This window comes from Glandiceps talaboti, chromosome 1, assembly GCF_964340395.1.
Source record: "Glandiceps talaboti chromosome 1, keGlaTala1.1, whole genome shotgun sequence".
Taxonomy (NCBI): Eukaryota; Metazoa; Hemichordata; class Enteropneusta; family Spengelidae; genus Glandiceps; species Glandiceps talaboti.
Window position 1 is genome coordinate 19409810 of NC_135549.1, and position 19433 is coordinate 19429242.

The 19433-nt window shown below is 36.7% G+C and overlaps 1 pseudogene; it reads left to right on the forward strand.

Annotated features, from left to right (window-relative positions):
• Positions 1-6345: 6345 nt before the first annotated feature.
• On the forward strand, positions 6346-12387 carry LOC144434085 (NFX1-type zinc finger-containing protein 1 pseudogene; annotated as a pseudogene).
• The last annotated feature ends 7046 nt before the right edge of the window (positions 12388-19433 follow it).

Genomic DNA, 19433 nt, shown 5'->3' on the forward strand with positions numbered 1-19433 from the left:
CTTCATATGTGTCCCTTGGTTGTTCACAAAAATAGGCCAGATAGTTTCAAGACAAGGAACGCACACGCTATCGTTTGAAATATTTAAACAATTGTATTCTCAGACTGTTTGATTTGTTCAATTTCTGTCTGTGCATTTGGCACACATGACTACATGTTCTGCAACACTAATTGCCTTAATAGCGGAACTGAAACGTGATGTACAACAGAAGCGAGTTGAATAGAAAAAATACCCCGTCGTCTGGCTAAAAAAAAGAGACCAACATTGCTACATTTTATCGTTTCGACAAAACTCTTACCGCCATCCTACCATTTTTTTTCCTGATTCGCTTGAGCTACCATTATCTTGCCAGCCAAATCGTATACTTAGTACATTGTAACGATATATAATCTTTTCCAGGCATTTCAGTAGATTGAAATGTTGCATTTTGTTCTGTTTTTGTTATGCTAGGCGATAGCATATCTGTAACAATGTTGAAATATATATGTAAGATGGATCAATGTGATGAGATTTTGCTGAACCCAGGCAAAAAATGTAGCAATGTTAGTAAGAATTTCTCTACCTAGCCAAACTACGTTTTCTTACTCCTCAACTAATTTTCATTGTAATTTGTGCCAGAAAAAAATTACTGAACTGTACTGTAACAAGTGTTTTTTTCTATTGAATTGGTTGTCTGTGATAAAACTAAAGTCTCGTTGGCGACTCATCTATATTCAAAAAGCCAACTTTTGTCTTAAACTTCGATGGACACAACTGAAATAAAGGAAAGTCTGGTGTTTCGCACTTGTGTGGTCATAAGGTCTTATCGCCGTTTTAATAACTTATTTCATTTCCGTCAACATATCAGTAATACGTGATGTCCTCATGACAAGTCGTCGGTGTTGACGTATCATGTATGGAAAACCCTAAAATTGTACTCTAACATACAAACGAAGACAATGTAAAACAATAGCAAAAAAATGATTTAAAAAAGTATTAGGTTAAATAATTGTATGGCTAATAGTGTTCTACATCCTCACTGGGTACACTCCCAGCTATTTAGCAACTTAAAAATTCCTCTCTTCTCGAGGAAGGTCAGATTTGTAATATTATACATCCATACACACATGGTAGATCTCCGTCACGAATCTTCAGAGTCGATCTCCACCGATGTTGTATCCGTGTACGAATCGCTTTCAGCTTCTCGTATCATTTCGTCGCACATTTGCTCGTAATCCCTCGGTCCACAATCATCGTTATCCCGGTAATCATCGCCATCACACGCCGTGTCTCGTGCACTGTCTCTGTTGACTAGTTTTCCGAGGGCTGATATGTAGTTAATGGCCAGTCTCAGAGTTTTGATCTTGGAGAGTCTCCGATCGCAGAGACGCCTAGGAATCACTTTTCGGAGTTCGTCTAGTGCATCATTCAAACGATGCATGCGTAAACGTTCCTGAGAGTTAGCTTTCAAGCGTCGAATCAGCGAGTCTGGTGAATTCATGTCCTTTCGCCGAGGAACTTTCTGTTTTCTGCGTCTTCTGCCAGGTAGCTTCAGTGATGTTTTGCTGGAAGCTTCGTTGACGCTGCATTGGGAGAAACAAGTCTGTGGAATTTGTTCCATCATTAGTGACGATACGGAATAACTACGAAAACCACGTTGATAATTCATCCTGCTCTGTTTAAGTAAGTAACAAGCAATGAACACAAATTGCGATATCACGAGATGGTTGTAATAGCACTGTTGCATAAATGACAAGACGGAGAACTCTTTGTTTCCACCCAAGAAGTAATTATTGGTCAAGATGCGCTCTCGTTTACGGAAATAACATAGCCGCAAACGGGCTCGACTGCTGCGTTTCTGGTTGAGCGAGTTTCCGTTGGCGGTGTTAATCACGCAAGAGTAAAACGCGGGAGTAAAGTGACATTCTAATTTTCAGTAGTCGACCCTCGGTTCAAGTCCAATTTGCCGCCTGATGAGGAGATGAAATGACAAAAAGCAACAAACTCACCACGATACGTAGATCAACTTTACTATCGACTAGCTAATTGTGCCAGGTGACTAATAACCTTTCTAAATAAAACACATAATTTTACATTTACAATCAATGATGTATGACGAGATCTTGATTCCGTCATTCTAGATGTCATTGGCAACAGAATGCAACAGCAAAACAACAACTTTTATCGACATATCAACTTTAATACGACCAACCTAAATGACATCAAAGATGTACTCGGCCTTACCCACAATTTAATGGTCAGTGCTGAACAGAAATACTACGTCTATGCTTCTCAAATTTCCTAGACGCCTGGCTGGGTTTTGCCACCCCGCTGGGGATGAAGCAACTGCGCATTACTTCTCCTTGACTTAACGTAAAATGTAACTGAATGTGACTGGTTAAATATTGTAACTTTATCGTTAGAAGTTCTCTGGTCGAGGTCACCTGATACCATGACTGAAATGATAGCCAAAATAGCGGGAGGGCGTCTTTAATATCATTATAGTAACTTGTGATGGTGGTTAAACAAAGATAGTTACTGTTTAGAAAACAAACAAATGCCAATTAATATCAGTGATGATAATTCGAAGTAGCTGACACTTCTTTTATAAAGTGCTATACATACAATGCATTGATAGATTATAGTCTACATATTATGTTGTTATGCAATTTTATTTGATGACCAGACTTACTAGTATTCTCTTGTAACCCTATCTTCTATAATATGATATTTATATGCATGTGTTATTAGTCTAGTAGGGATGTTAGGAGGTCTGTAGAATATACAATGTGATTAGTATGTCAAGTTGGTTGCCTATTTACCGGCAAGTAGCTCGCGGGGAGACAAAACATTGTACCCCCCCCCACACACACACACACACACAGACAGACAGACAGACAGACAGACAGACAGACACACACACACACATAACTGAAACGAATACATAGGACTGACATTACGATTCTCATTCAGTGCTATTCAGATTATTTTATACCAGGATTAGACTACCCATTCTTATCGGAAGGTTAGGGAGCCTTCAGTAATACAAAGGGGTGGGTGGCATTGTGGGTTCAAGCCCAGCCGATCTGTTATGTAAAGTGTTGCCCTCCACTGACTGTTTTCTAAAAGTGGTCCTCCCTAAATTTCCTTTCTCTAAGATATGATCTTCCCCCTGTTCAAATATGACAAAAAATGGCTTATGGCGAATACCACTCCAGGAAATAGACATTTCCATGAACTCTGAGTTCTGGAGAGTCACGTCATGCTTTTCCATCACCTACATTACACACAATTCAGAGAATCATCAAGCTGAAGTTGATACCCATTTGGGAATCTTTGCTGTGAGCCACATTGCCTCATGGAATCGGCAGAAATGTTTATGCTCTGGTTGAATATTCATGACATTTTCACTGAATGTAATGTCTCTTTTATTCATTCTTCAACCATTGCATAAACACAATTTGTACACCACACCGCCATCAAATTGCCAATGTAAATACCTATATACAATGTAGATGGCGTGCAACTGTAATCAATAAGCATGTGCGTGTGTGTATGTATGTATGTATGTATGCATGTATGTATGTATGTATGTATGTATGTCCCACATGTATGTATGTAAGTATGTATGTAAGTGATGGTTGCATGAATGCATGTGAAATTAGTACGCATCACCACCACCACCACCATCATCATCATCATCATCATCATCATCATCATCATCATCATCATCATCATCATCTCGAAAAGTACGTGGCCAAGTTTGTACACCATATATTATCACTACACTACATTGTCATTATTTTATACGTGTAATCAAACGAAGTGAAACTACTAGAATGCCTCAAGTATTTAAAATTCTAAACTGTTTGGTCTATTAAAGCGTGTATCAATGGAAGATAAGCTATAGGGTGAATATGATTGAAACACTTAAGCTTGTTTGTCTGTTTGTATGTATCAACTGTAGAATGACTGCTTTATAGATACAGTGGAGAATTGTTTGTCACACGGTGTAAAGGCTTTATCATTCATGCAGAGTTCATTATATTCATTCGTCTTACCATATATGGCAGTGTTTCTACGAACTACCTTGCACAGTTTACCGCTGACCGCTGACACCTATTGTTGTTATCGCACTAAACAAAATGTCCGAGTTACGTTCAGACTGGTAAGTTATGGCGCTATTTCATATCATTACAGCATTGTTTTTGTCGTGTCCCATTGTATTCTTATATCTTTCCAAATGCTCGGTTTTTCCACAGGTTTGATGTTTGTGAAGAAGGACCTCCGATATTTTACGGTTCTTATTCAGTGTTTCAGTTCACCTTTCGATCAAAATGTTGTGGTACATGTATATGGCTGGCGAGACAAAACGAAAGCTGAAAAATTTTGAACTATTTTATATGTAAGGCCAATACATAATGTCATTTTGTTACCCAATGTCAATCAACATTTTTCCCTGAAAACTGTTGAACCCATTTGTAATGCCGTGTTATTCAATCAGTGAAGGTATATGTTTAACTTTTTAAATTCTTCCTAGCCCATTTGCGAAAATAGGCAGGAAATGAATTATGATTATGTATTTTTCCAGATTTAAATAATCACTGTCTCTTATAAGTACAACGTTCAAACATTCATATTTAGACGTAAATTTATTTCTACAACAAAAAACCCCCAACAACTTTTGCAATGATATCGACTTCTTGTCAATGTAATGGGCGAGACTAATAGTTCAATGTAGGACAAACCTTATACTTAGGCCTCAGACCCCCTCCCCCTTTTAACTATTTATTGGCCAAAATTTGAAAATTCTTCAAACCGCACAATCAATTTCAAATCAATATGTAGTGCTATGAATATAGAGCTAGTATATAGTTAGTAAAAACATAGTTCTTCTGTTGACACTTTACATTATTTTAGTCCCATGCATTTTAATTTGATATTTTCAAGAAATATTTGTATTTAGGGGTACAAAACATCCATTAAAAGTAAAATCGATTTTGTAGGATGAGGACTGGTTAAAATCCCCTAACCCCAACCCAAAAGTGAAAGAATTTAGTTATTTTTTATCCTACATTGGACTATTGATCTCACCCCTAACATACATGTATGTGAACAATGTACACGATCAATTTAGCCAAGATCACGTGACAGCAAGTTATCAAGTTAGTTGAACACTTTATTACAAGGAAATGGAGACAGCTACTGTGATAGCCTTGAACTTTAGCAGTCTGTGTTTCGTGTGAACGATATCGATGAGTAGGCAATTCAACGACAAAATACAAGAAATGTTGTTCAATGTGACAAATTATCTTTCCCCCGCTACCAATATTGTAATTTTACCTCCTGATTTTTCAAAGTAATAATTAACAGACTAAACGGTGACACTAGCTGAAACAGAATTAGTTCGTTTTAAGAATATTTCGAAGCCAAGAAGTACTAAATGTAATTGGAAATATGTCAAAAGACAGGTGTGATGTGCTTTCGCTTTGCGAACGCGTACGTTTTCTCCGAATTCAACAAGAAGACAATTCTTAGAAAGTTAGGCACGTTCCCCTTAAAATCGTTTCTGCATTCAGTGTTGGACATTTATGCATTCATGCAAACAGTCACCCACTTTTCCTTCGTTTAATACAATTGATAGTGGTATTTCTGCATAATTCTTATCACAAATGTTCGTCGTTTTTCGATTGTTGATGTCAAAACATTCTGAACAACCCAGGCGTAAACCTCGAAGACATAAATGCTAAACTTTCATCAGTGTACATGTCCTTCGAAGACTTGTCTGTTTACACCTTGTGTTTTTTAGTATATAGGCCTACAGTATTTCGGTCATTCTGTTAAATAAATACACACACACACACACACACACACACACACACATACACACACACACACATACATACACACACACACACATACATACATACATACATACATACATACATACATACATACATACATACATACATACATACATACATATTCACACAAGCATACATACACACCCACACATGAATAAATAAATAAATAAATAAATAAATAAATAGAATTATAGATACGTAGATAGACAGACAGACAGACAGACAGACTGGCAAACAGACAGACAGACAGACAGTAATATATTGATGTATAGAGAAGCAGATGGATGGATAGATAAATAAATAAATAAATAAATAAATAAATAAATAAATAAATAAATAAATAAATAAATAAATAAATAAATAAATAAAATAAATGAATGAATACATAAACACATAGATAAATAAATGCAATGGGAACGGCTTATTGTATATGGAAGCATTATTCTATACCATTCTTCTTTGTCATGCTCCTAGCAACTGAAGGAGAAATCCACGTAGTGTCATGGAAAAACCTTATCGAAGCAGAGGCAGGGAACGAGGTCGTTACAGATATATTGACCGTGGACGAGGAGGAAGACGGGTGGAACGTTATTCTCGTCAGGAGCGTGGATATCAAGAACAAAGTCAAACACCACTGTAACTATACTGTGCATATTTTGTTGTTGTATTCATGAATCTTACGCTTACATTTATCAATATTTTGTTCTGTTAGATTTGTTCTTCTTACAACTCTGACTGACAAGTAGACCTACGTCATTCAGTGAATACTAATTTGATTCATCAAATTGATTCCTTGAAAGAATGGGCTCTTGCATTACGGCCTCCTCTGCCCTTGGTTCAATTTAAATGATTTAATTATTAAACTTAAATTTTAAGACACGAGTAACACACACACACACACACACACACACACACACACACACACACACACACACACACACACACACACACGTTTCTAATCAAAGTAGGGGATCACGGTGTGTGTCACCCCAACACAAACCCAATCTATATCATCAATGCCATCAATCACTAGGTTCCTTTGAGGTTCTCGCTAATCCTTTAGTGTCTTACTTTTGATTTTGATAATAGTAGTTGGAGAGATAGAGAAGATGTCGGTCAAGAGCGACGAGGTTTCGGTGAAATTGAAAGGAGATATCATGGACCAGGTATGGATTTCAAAGAACAGAGGGAACGTGATCAGACACCACAACGAGAACAAAGAGCTATCGGATACAGAAGATTAGAAGAACTAACACATAAAGATCCTGTCGAGATAGTTCTGACCTTAAATTCTAGTAGGAGTGGTTTTAAGGAATTGCTCGATGAGGAAACAATTCGGAAGGATCTTTTCGTTTTACTCTTGGCTTCTTTATCCAAAGCCTGCGATTGTACGTCGTCGCCACAGTTATTGAATGGGTTGATTGGTACCTTGCAAAACTCGCAGTTTCTAATGGTTCATCTAACTCGTTTTTTGGTGCTGATGCCAACTGAAAGTTCATGTCAAACTCAGTCTGAATTCCCGCCACAGATCAAACATGCTGCAAAGATTCTCAAAACAGTGCTACAAAGGTCACCATCATCATTTGTGAATGCAATTACTGCACTATGTACGCTAGAGAGCACCGTTATGCAACTTAAACTCTCGACCAGTGTCATCGACGAAGATATTGTGAAGATAGTTGAAGATTTGAAAGATATCAGAAATGATGTGGTGGAGACAGAACGTGAAAACACCAAGCGAAGGCAAAAGAAACATTCATTTGCTGAAGAAGATCCCCCTGATGATTTCAGAGAGTTATCCATATTCCCTGACATCAAAGATATCAATACCGATGTTGAACCTTTTATTCGGCCAAACATCGTGAAAGGAGGGTACAAAGAAGTTAATCAGTACTTGGATGTCCAGTTTAGGCTCTTGCGTGAAGATTTCATGGCTCCATTGCGTGAAGGTATCAGTGCATATCTAGCCATGCTGCGGCAACCCCAGGCCAAAGCGACAAAACCACAAGAAATTCGACTCTACTATGGCGTTCACATCGAGTATCCAATTTGCACATGGACTGGTGTTGCCCACCGGATAAAATTTGATGAGACTCATTTCAACCATATACGATGGCAGTCAACGAAAAGGCTAATCTATGGATCCCTTCTATGTCTGTCTAAAGATGACTTCAAAACGCTGCTGTTTGCTATAGTAGTAAATAGGTCTCCAGCAGATCTGGAACATGGATATCTTGATGTGAGATTTGAAGATATAGCAGAGATTGCGACCATTTCATCAAAAGACGAATTCATTATGGCTGAGACGTCTGCATACTTTGAAGCATACAGACACATTTTGAAGGGCTTGCAGGAAATCGAAGAAGAAAGTTTACCATTCAAACGTTACATCATCGATGTTGCAACCAAAGTGGACCCACCAAAATATCTGCGACAAGCCCAAGCAGTATATGACTTACGACCCCTGGTTCAAGAACCAGTCAAAAAGATTAAGGATGAAGATGGTGTATCTGATTCAGAATCTGATGAAGACCAATATGAGTATACTAATTACGACCCATTACTGGCCAAAGCCAAAGCAGTCCCAATTTTACATCTGGATCGTTGGCCTAAAGACGCAACACTGAAGTTGGACAAGTCCCAATTAGAAGCCGTGCAAACAGCATTGACTAAGGAATTTGCTGTGATTCAAGGCCCCCCAGGTACAGGAAAAACTTATATTGGACTAAAGGTTGTCAGAGCGCTGCTTCACAATAGAGATCAATGGTCAAAAAATAAAACAACAGCTGAAATGGATAGAAGACCAATTTTTGTTGTCTGCTATACCAATCACGCTCTTGACCAGTTCTTGGAGGGTATTCAGAAATTTGAACCAACGGACCTTGTCCGAGTGGGAGGGCGAAGCACAAGTGTTGCACTGAAGAAATACAATTTGAATTCCTTAAAATCTGAAATGCATTCAAGACATGGTGTCCCAAAGCATATCCACACAAGCCTATTAACAGTTAAGGATGAGATGAAAATGCTACAGGAACCCATGGAGAAGGCTTCTGCACTGATAGATGTAACAAGAAGGGGAATCCTCAATGAAGACTGTCTTCAGCCTTTCATCTCTCGAAATCTTCTGAAAAGTTTAACAGAGATGCCGATATTGCCTGATGAGGCCTATGAGAGAAGGACATGTCCAATCATTCCTCTTTGGCTTGGCTTGACTGAGGATGCATTCGCTCTAAAGGTTAGGGGAGACCAGATTGGGAATCCAAAACCTGATTATGACCAAGGACAAGAATCGCAATACCCAAATTATACTGATGATGTTGTTGATATTGCAGAAGAGGCTGAGATAGAAAATGCAAATAGACAGTTAGATGATGACGAAGGTGACTCATTTTCTGAACACAAAAGGAAGGAAAATGAGCGAGCTGCAATGAAGACCCTTGCAGTGAATATTGAAACTATGGCCTCTCGAGCTGGCACAATTGCTGCAAGAGATGAATGTTGGAAAATCCAACGAAAGCCTATAAGAAAATGGAAACGTGAAATGGTACAAAGATTAACCAGCAGAGATGCGATGACTGATAATGAAGCAGCCCATATCATGAATGTCTGGTCCTTGGATTTAAAGGAAAGATGGCGACTATATCGGCTTTGGGTTGCAAAATACTGTGAACGCCAGAAACGCGTATTTGAACAATTTCATGAACAATATGAAACAGTTAGTAAACGACTAAAAGAAGTACAGGATGAAGAACAGATGGTCATCTTAAAGAAAGCAGCTGTCATTGGCATGACTACTACTGGAGCGGCTAAAAATAGAAGCCTGATCCAGCAACTACAGCCAAAAATAGTGATTGTTGAAGAAGCGGCTGAGGTACTGGAAGCCCACATAATCACAACATTGACAAAAGGGTGCGAACACTTGATATTGATCGGCGATCATCAACAATTGCGACCAAACCCAGCTGTGTACAAATTGGCTAAGAAATTCCATCTGGATATATCGTTATTTGAGAGAATGGTTAACAATGGCATGCAGTGCCAGAGGTTGTCTCAGCAACATCGAATGAGGCCAGAAATTGCAGAACTGATGAAACACTTCTATAAAGATCTACACAATCATGAGTCGGTACAGCATTTAGAGAATATCAAAGGTGTTTCATCTAATATATTCTTCGTGGAACATGGATATGAAGAAGAAAACTTTGGAGACACTATGAGTAAATCTAATACCCACGAGGCAAGGTTCATAACTGCCTTGTGTAAATACTTCCTACAGCAAGAATATTCACCATCACAAATCACAATCCTTACAACATATACAGGTCAGCTGTTTACCTTGAGAAAATGCATGCCAAAGCAATTGTTTGAAGGTGTTCGAGTATCTGTTGTAGATAACTACCAAGGTGAAGAAAATGATATCATTCTGTTATCCCTTGTAAGAAGCAATATCGAAGGGAAGATTGGATTTCTGAAGATTTCCAATCGTATCTGTGTTGCTTTGTCTCGTGCCAAAAAAGGTTTCTTCTGCATTGGTAACTTTAGTCAACTCACCAAAGAAGAAGACCTTTGGAGTAAGATCATTCATGATATGAGACAGATAGGGAGTGTCGGGGAAAAACTACGTCTTACTTGTCAGAATCACCCACAGAATATCATCGAAGTAACTACAGACAAAGATTTCAGTAAAGCTCCAGAAGGAGGTTGCACTCGTCCATGCGATTACCGCTTAGATTGTGGCCATAAATGTGAAATGGTTTGTCACCCTCGCGATCCTAAGCACATCCTCTACAAATGTCGAAAACCCTGTGAGAAAATAATGTGTCAGCTTCAACATAAATGCCCAAAGTATTGTCACATGGACTGTGGTGACAACTGCACCACTCTAGTGAAGAAAGAAATTCCAATATGTGGCCACGAGCAGCAAATACCTTGTTATCTAAATCCACAGGATGCCAACTGCCAAACAAACTGTGCCGAGATCCTATCCTGTGGACACAATTGCAAGAAGACGTGTGGTGAACCATGCATGTCAGCAGACCAATGCAACGAAGAGGTTGTTCGTGATGACTGGAGTTGTGGTCACAAAGTGAAAGTGAGGTGTTCATATGGCCCACAGCAATGTCCCTTTCCATGTAAAGCATTACTCAAATGTGGACACATGTGTAAAGGAACATGTGGGGACTGCAGAAATAGTCGTCTGCACGTTCCGTGCACAAGTAAATGTGACAGAATATTGGTATGTGGTCATATTTGCGAGGATTTATGCTCGAAAAATTGTCCACCTTGTCAGCAGAGATGTGAAAATCGTTGCAAACACAGCAAGTGTCCAAAACCTTGTGGTGAAGTATGCCAACCATGTAAAGAAGATTGCGAGTGGAGGTGTAAACACTACAGGTGCGAACAAAGATGTGGTCAGCTCTGTGAAAGACCAGCATGCAATGAACCATGTGATGAACTGTTGAAGTGTGATCATCCATGTATTGGTCTGTGTGGCGAGCTGTGTCCAACGAAGTGTCGTTTTTGCAACTATGATGAAGTCACGCAGAATGTTTTCGGCACAGAAGACGACGATGATGCAAGATTCATCCAACTTTTAGACTGTGAACATTTTATAGAAGTTGAGGGCCTTGATAAATGGATGGAAATGGATCAAGATTATCGCAGCAACATTCACACAATCCAGCTGAAATCTTGCCCAATATGCAAAACACCCATTCGCAATAGTCAGAGGTATAAAAATGTAATTAAGCAGACCTTTGAAGACATTCAGCATGTCAAGGCTACGATTATTGGAGATGGTGACCTGAGGCAAAAATCAAAGCAACGTATATATCGTGAGTTAGCTATTCATGGTCTTGGTGAATTCGCCGAACTGGAGACTGAATTGGCTAAAGATCTAACCATGGAGCAACTGTGCATCACTGAAAATAAAATAAATCTTCTGAAATTGATAGCAGGGATCCGTCGTACTGCGGACATTTATTTAAAAGGACGATATACCACCCAGGCACTATTTTATCACATGAAGATGAAGACCTTCCATTCCAATGTTGTCGATGAATTGAAACATCTTCAAAGTTGGTTGATGGATCCTATTCTTCGACTGAGTGAACAAGAAGCAATGGATTTCACCATGGAAATTAAAAGGATAAATCTGCTGTGTTGTCTCTTCAGGTTGCAAAGTGAGATAATCAAAGACAAATTACGTCTGCCAGATTTAGCCGATGAGTACCTGGAGAAAATAGACAGTATATTAATGAAGGGTGTGGCACTGACTGCGTCCAAGGAGAATGAGGTCATCGAACTTCTCAAAGTAGTTCAAAAACTTCATCTGGCGATCAGATGCACACTTTCAGAAGACGATGTGAGAACTGAAGTCAAGATAATACAATATTCTCAAGGTGATTGGTTTAAGTGTCCAAGGGGACATATATATGCAGTTGGTGATGGCAGTGTGGCAAAGAAAGGAGAGTGTCCAAAATGTATAACTACAACAGGAGGACGAAATACTCGTTTACAGGAGACAAGAATGAGTGGAGCCAATTATGCTGCATACCCAACACAAACTATCTTTAAACGGTGAACCCAGTTATGAATGATTCAACTTTGGAGAGAGTCATTTATGGTAAGTCATGCCATTCGTTTGCTACGATACTGTTGAAACTTCACAAACCTCAAAAAAGTAAAGGACAAGACTTAGTGACCATCTACAGACAGCCATAATGGCTACTATGGAAAAGTGTCGATTCAAATGTAACAGGTGTTCGCAGGAGACTGGACAATAGATATTTATTACAAGAGTTATGTATATTTGCAGGAACAAAACAATATGGCCTTTGGCCATAACACATAACATGACATGACATGATATGATATAACGACATAACATAACATAAAATAAAATAAAATAGCACAACACAACACAACACAACACAACACAACACAACACTACACTACACTACACTACAATACATTACATTACATTACATTACATTACATTACATTACATTACATTACATTACATTACATTACATTACAGAATAGAATAAAATTAAAAAAATAGGCTACCATATGTACTGATACAATCTTGTATTCTTTTTCAAGAATAGCAGTTGGCTGTGCAGCAGAACAAACTTCAAGACGTACCATGACGACACTTGTCTACTGTGTGCTGACGTGAAATAGAACTGTATGTCTTAATATACTCCTTCAACTCTTATACGACACTTCGTAATATTGTCAGCAATATCTATGATGATGTTCAAATCGTTCGACCATACGGAAGGAAGGCACGATAGATGGAAATAACAACTTTTCCATGGCAAGTCAGGATTATATAAGATTATGAATCCTTCACTTTTTCCCCAGATTTTTTTCAATCCTACATTGTACTTAGGGTTGTGAGTCCAACATTCAAACATTTATGTGTGATCAACATATTTTCTTTTCAGTTAATTAGTTTAAATATTCCTCAGAATAAATACATCATACTGGTACTCATTAAAACCATAACAATCAAGAAATTCGCCACATTTGTTTTTGGGACAAAACCTTTGTGGAAGGGAAAAACAGTAGTCGTTTGTCATGATGACCAATTTATTGTTTTTTTTTTGTAATTAGTTGTGTTACCCTAGGATGGGACTCTTATTATACGTGAATGATCTTATTTGAGTATTTTAGCGTTTAACTTCAAACCAGGAGTATAAATGTTGGTGTTGCCAATGCATTTAGTAAACCTGTTTGTACGTCATCGACAACATTCTCATCCTCAGAATTTGCTACCGTTTTACTTTCTGGTCAATTGTTTCTTGAAATATTGAAAAGTACAATTGTAGGCGTGAGTTGAGACAGGCCGTAGCCTAAAACAACTATAAACATAAAATATATTTTGTAAGCTTTTGGTTCTGATGAATTAATCCCATGTTTGGTTTCATAATAAACTTTATCTTTATTCAATATTAAATTATAGTAAAGTGGTGTAGATGATGGATTATATATATTGTAGTTTTACACAACTTTGTAAATTGAATATAGGTTTTTTCATCAATGTAATGTACTCACAGACAGCAATTTCAAGCAATATGCTTACTAAATAATTGTATGCTTCCGAAAACATGACCTCAGAGAAAAGAGTAGCAGTAGGTATAGGTCGCGATTTTATTTTATTTTTATTTTATCTTATCTTTTTTAATTGTTTTTATTTTTGTAAAGTTATATTGCTTCGACCCAACACCAAATAAAATATCGTCCGAATACCCCTTCTGTGATAGTTGAAATATGTACAGACATCACTGGGGAAAGAAAAGAAGACAAATAAATTCTTATCTTTCTGTTTTCAATGTTTAAAATGTTGTTTAAACTAGGGTCGGTCGGGTTATCAGAAACACACAATTTTATTTTATTTTGCCTGATCACCGAATTTCGAAAAAATAGACAGATGAAAGTTCACTTATAATAACGACATATTCAAACAAAAGTCATGGTTTGATAATAGTTGGACAAAACGATTTGGAGTAATATATTTTCAATATGTGTGGAAAAAAAAAGAAAAAAAAGACAATACTCAAGCCTTTTCCATTTATTTCACTTCTAAATCACTTCATGTCATAATTGTCCTAGCAACGTACATGATCCATATTTTGCTTAAACGGTACAGTGTCAGTGTTCACCAAGCATTGCACATCATTATTTTGTATATTAATGTAACTAGAGTAACAGTTTCATTTCGAGAATGACGGCTTCTGTGTTCAGAAGCCAGATGGTGATGTTCGAATTTAAAGGGCGAGTTTTATTCATGATCGTTAATTTTGGAGAACTTTTTACAGTGGACAGTTTTTGATTACTAACACGAGGAATTATTTAGGTTACAATAATAACGTTAGTCTAAGATTAAGAAGAGCAATCTTACTTAGAATATGTAATTTGAGATAATTTGTTTTAATGATGTGTGAAGTTATTTGTCTGCATTTCGTACTCTTATGAAAGTTTTACCTCGTATTTATACAAATTTTAAAATGAGTCAGTATCAAGCGCATTTACGTTTAGCATATTGCATTTTGAATGATATAAATAATTCTTCTCTTCATATATTGACAACGGCAATTATTTAGATATTGGTGACATATGAGTATTCCATGTGATATGGTTGTATATTGGTATATATCACAGGACTGGACTACTTAGTTTCAGCTAGCAAAACCTAGAGCGCTACCAACGTCTGTCTACGACAGTCTAGTCCATGATATTCCAGAATTGTTGCACCTTACATTTTACAACAGTATTAAATACATTGACGCTGTGTTTTGTAATGTAAACAAATAATAATCATGCTGTTGTCATCCATCAATGATTTAAAAAACCGTTATAACCATATACGGCCAAATGTATTGTTCTTATGTCACCTGTGGGACACCGTATATACGATAATGGACATCAACGTAATTCAAGTGAAAACTTTGAAAACCTGATTTTACTGATTGTTAAAGTGTGGCCTCCTAACCCGATTCATGGATTTTATAGGATAATTTTAGGGAAAACATTCGACTGGGACAATATAACTGGCGTTTGACAAAAATATATACTTCTAAATCCATGAAACTGGTGAGGAGACTATTCTAAGAAAGTTTTGGAGACTTTTATTACGAGTCACAAATTGTAAACGTTTTGTTTCAAGTAAATAAACATTATCTTGCCATAACAAGAAGACGCATGTAAGGTTAAATTGATTATTAATGAGACAGACCAAAGGGTCAGGTCGTGTTATTTTATCTTAATAAGTACAGGTCATAGGTGTCACAACAAGTGATAATTTGTACCTCAAATGACTTTCAACAGCTGAACTTTCTAGAATGATTATTCGACTGTTTATTTCGAATTCTGAATTGAATTGCATTAACTATAATAATGAACATTTTCTAAATAAGGAAAAGAGAGTGAATTTTGCTGTAAACAATTTGTTTGTTAACCATATTTGCATTACGGAATGAACATTAGTTTAATAAAATGTTGGTGACGTATACGGTTGAAGCACAATGGAATTTGTTTCAAAAATACTTGTCAGATTGCAAAGGGGCCTTGTTGGAAGGACACTCTTTTGAATGCGCTCCATGAGTACAAGTTCACTAAAACAAACACGTCTCAAGGAACTTTAATTCCCGGCTGCAACTAAATTAAGGAGTTCGATTGAATCACGATCCTACTGCAGAGAACCGTATGAGTTATCCGACCCAAAAGTAATTCCTGTGTCTGTTTGAGTCCTTTTCCCCCTTAGATCGAGTCCTAGATAACATCCTGGTGCAGACTGGTTTGACACTACAGCTTAGTGGGGACGTTACTACTGAATCCTGGTCAATGCCAACAATTACCAAGTTCAGCTAAGTAACACTTTCGCATATTTAATTCGCTGACTGTTATCACCTATTAAACCAGTAGTATTGCACAAAGCTCATATTAGGCCTTCTGATTAAAATATTGTGTCTAATATACGGATAACGAACGAGTTGGAATGATTCATTTGATGATTAACAAGTGACACTTACAGTGATGGCTGGCAACTTTACTGTCACTTTGTGTGTTTAAAAGAAGACCATTAAATATTTTTGTGGTCTGAGGTTTAAAGAGTCGTGTTAATTTGAATTCTGAAAAACGTGTTTTAGTAACGAAAACAAAGAAGCATGGCTGGAACTATAGATGGCGAGATAAAGAGTAATACATGCATAAGTATGAATTTAATTGAAAAAACGCGCCACAAATGATTATTACACATTGTTAGATGACTGTACTTGCCAGCTAGGTCATACAGCTGGTGGAGAGCGCCCCCAGTGATGACTTTGGATGACTGAGAGTGGTCAAGACGCAGAAAGGGTGTATGGTTCGGATTTTTTTTTTTAAAACGTCGTACATATAAACAATATCTTAGTTAGAGAAATACGAAAAATGAAGACATCATAATATTGCAAGATCTTTTTTTTAAAGTATTTATTATAATAAGTTTATTTTCAGTGTATTTATTTTCATTTCAACTTAAAAAAGTAGCACTGATGAACTTTATATAATAACACATTGTTGTAAATGAATGTAAATATGTGCTCGGTGATTCAACCTAGTATAGCTAACTTTACACTACTTTTTCATCATACACCCATCTATAACCCTTACTCCCAGCACATTGAAATGTCAATTCACAACATTACTCTACCAGAAATATGACTTTATAAAATCTATATTAGCTAACATTATTATTGACAATTGTTCAAATAAACCTTATCCCATTCTTATATATACATTGGTAAACATACACAAATAAAAAACCAAAAACTCTTCATATTCATCTTTGTATACCACTCTCCCAATATTACTCAAAATGCTGTGCAATCATTATTACTCCTTAGGGGCACAGACTTATGATACTACATTGCTTAGTTACCTGTGAAGTATAGAATAAGTGTTAGCACACAGAATTACATCCTTCACATAATGATCTATATCCTACAGGTACCCATTCATACATCCATACATCTGGATTGACTGGGCACAGTTATACACAGACTGTAAGATATGTATGTCGTTCTGCTTGCACCAGCCTCCTCATTGGGGTTGACCGATGTGTGAGCACACCCAATCACGGCGTACCTCAATGGACTAGATGATACCTAGATATACGTTGTGAATTAAGAATGCCCATGTACTTGTTTTCCTGGTCTCAAATTGTACATTTATATTCCTAACATCTGACAAAAATAACTACCTTTTTAAACGTTACAATCAATTTTTACAGTGTGAAAGTAATTAAGTAAAAACACCCCCACCCCCACCCTAACACATTGAAATAGAGCGAGTATATAACAAACATGGTCGATATATGCAAATTACATGTTTATGATCATGTGATCTTAGAGCGTTACATGTTTATGATCATGTGATCTTAGAGCGTTACTCAAAATACAGAATTCAAGAATCTCAACCTCAAGGGTGTATTGAATCACAATTCCTATGTTTTCTACCAGCAATTTGAAACGGCAATTGTTTATGAAACTGATCACAATTGATCACTTCAATTCAATTCAATTCATTAAGGTATATGTGGCTTCATTGCAAAAGTTCATGACTAGTTTTAATGTCATTACATATCTCTATTCAGTATTAATTATTACAATTTACATGGAAAGTGAAAGAACATGTTATATTTTACAGTAGAAATGTAAATATCTTGAACTTTGTCCATCAAGTACATAAAAACATCTTTTATCCAAATATTGTACCATACATTATTTCTGTAGTTGACTGGGGCACAATCATGGTTCAATCTTGCCGAAGGAGTTCAGCCATTCAGAAACAAACGGCGGTGGTGAGGATTGAACCTACCACTAGGACAATTACAAGGCAGTCACTACTCATTCGACCATCGTGACTCCAAGTTCTACTGTTACTACATATGTTTACACAAAACAATAAATTTCACTTTAAAAAAGGTAACTTTGCATTTACTTGATTTCGTGTACAAGGTACAATTGTACACTCATTTGCATACAGGTATGCAAAAGTGTTTTCGGTATAGTGTAATAAAAATATTATGAATGCAAACTGATGCAAGTAATCACTACTACCTGCTGCATAATTTTCTAACATTAATTATAAAAACTAAAAAATTCAATTACCCTGTAGATACTTTGAAAAACAAACTGTTTGTGTGTGATGTTTGATTACTTGGCCTAAGCTGAGTTCCATCAGACATCATCACTCCCTCTGGGTTTATGATAACATCGTCATTCTGTGACAAAACTGTCACCACTCATTGCCAGGCACAAGAAAAGGGGAGGAAATGGGTACAACTAACAGCTAACCTTTAGCAAGTAATCTATCCTTGCATTCACCATTTCATAAAATACCTAGCTATACATCATTTATTTGACGTTAAAATAGCCATATGTATGAGAAATGGATATTTATTTTCAATAATGTTTTTCTATTTCAGAAAACAATTTAAAACAAGAAGACCAAAGTCCACATTTGTAACTCTATAATCACAAACTATTAACAAATGTATTTTTCTAAAAATTGTTATTGTACCTTCAGCGTATTGTTTGTAAACAAACTGGGTAAACAAAAGTAATCACTTGTAAACACAAATAAACACAACTAATCAGACTATTTATGCATTGAGATGTTTCACTACATCATGGGAAAGCAACAGATGTATGCACAGATTGTACCTGACACATAGTGAATACTTGTGTTCACCCAGTTCATTTCCCTGTGTACAATAATAAACGTTTTACACATTTTTAGTGTTTCGCAATTATTGAGTTACAAATCCTAACTTGGTCTATACTGTTTCACATTGTTTTATCAAGTAGTAGAAGATAGTGAAGTTGTTTTATTAATTTAAATATCGAAAATAAATACCCTTTTTTCATAAACATCGTTTTTTTCATTCACATGACCACCTAAGTGGCAATACTATGGTTGTTCATTATAGCTGTGATAAGGTTAATACAAGGATGTTGTTAATAAATGACTATAAACTGTTAGTTGTACACCTCCATACATACTGCCTTATTTACGTGGTTTAACAACTGCTTTCAAACTTTG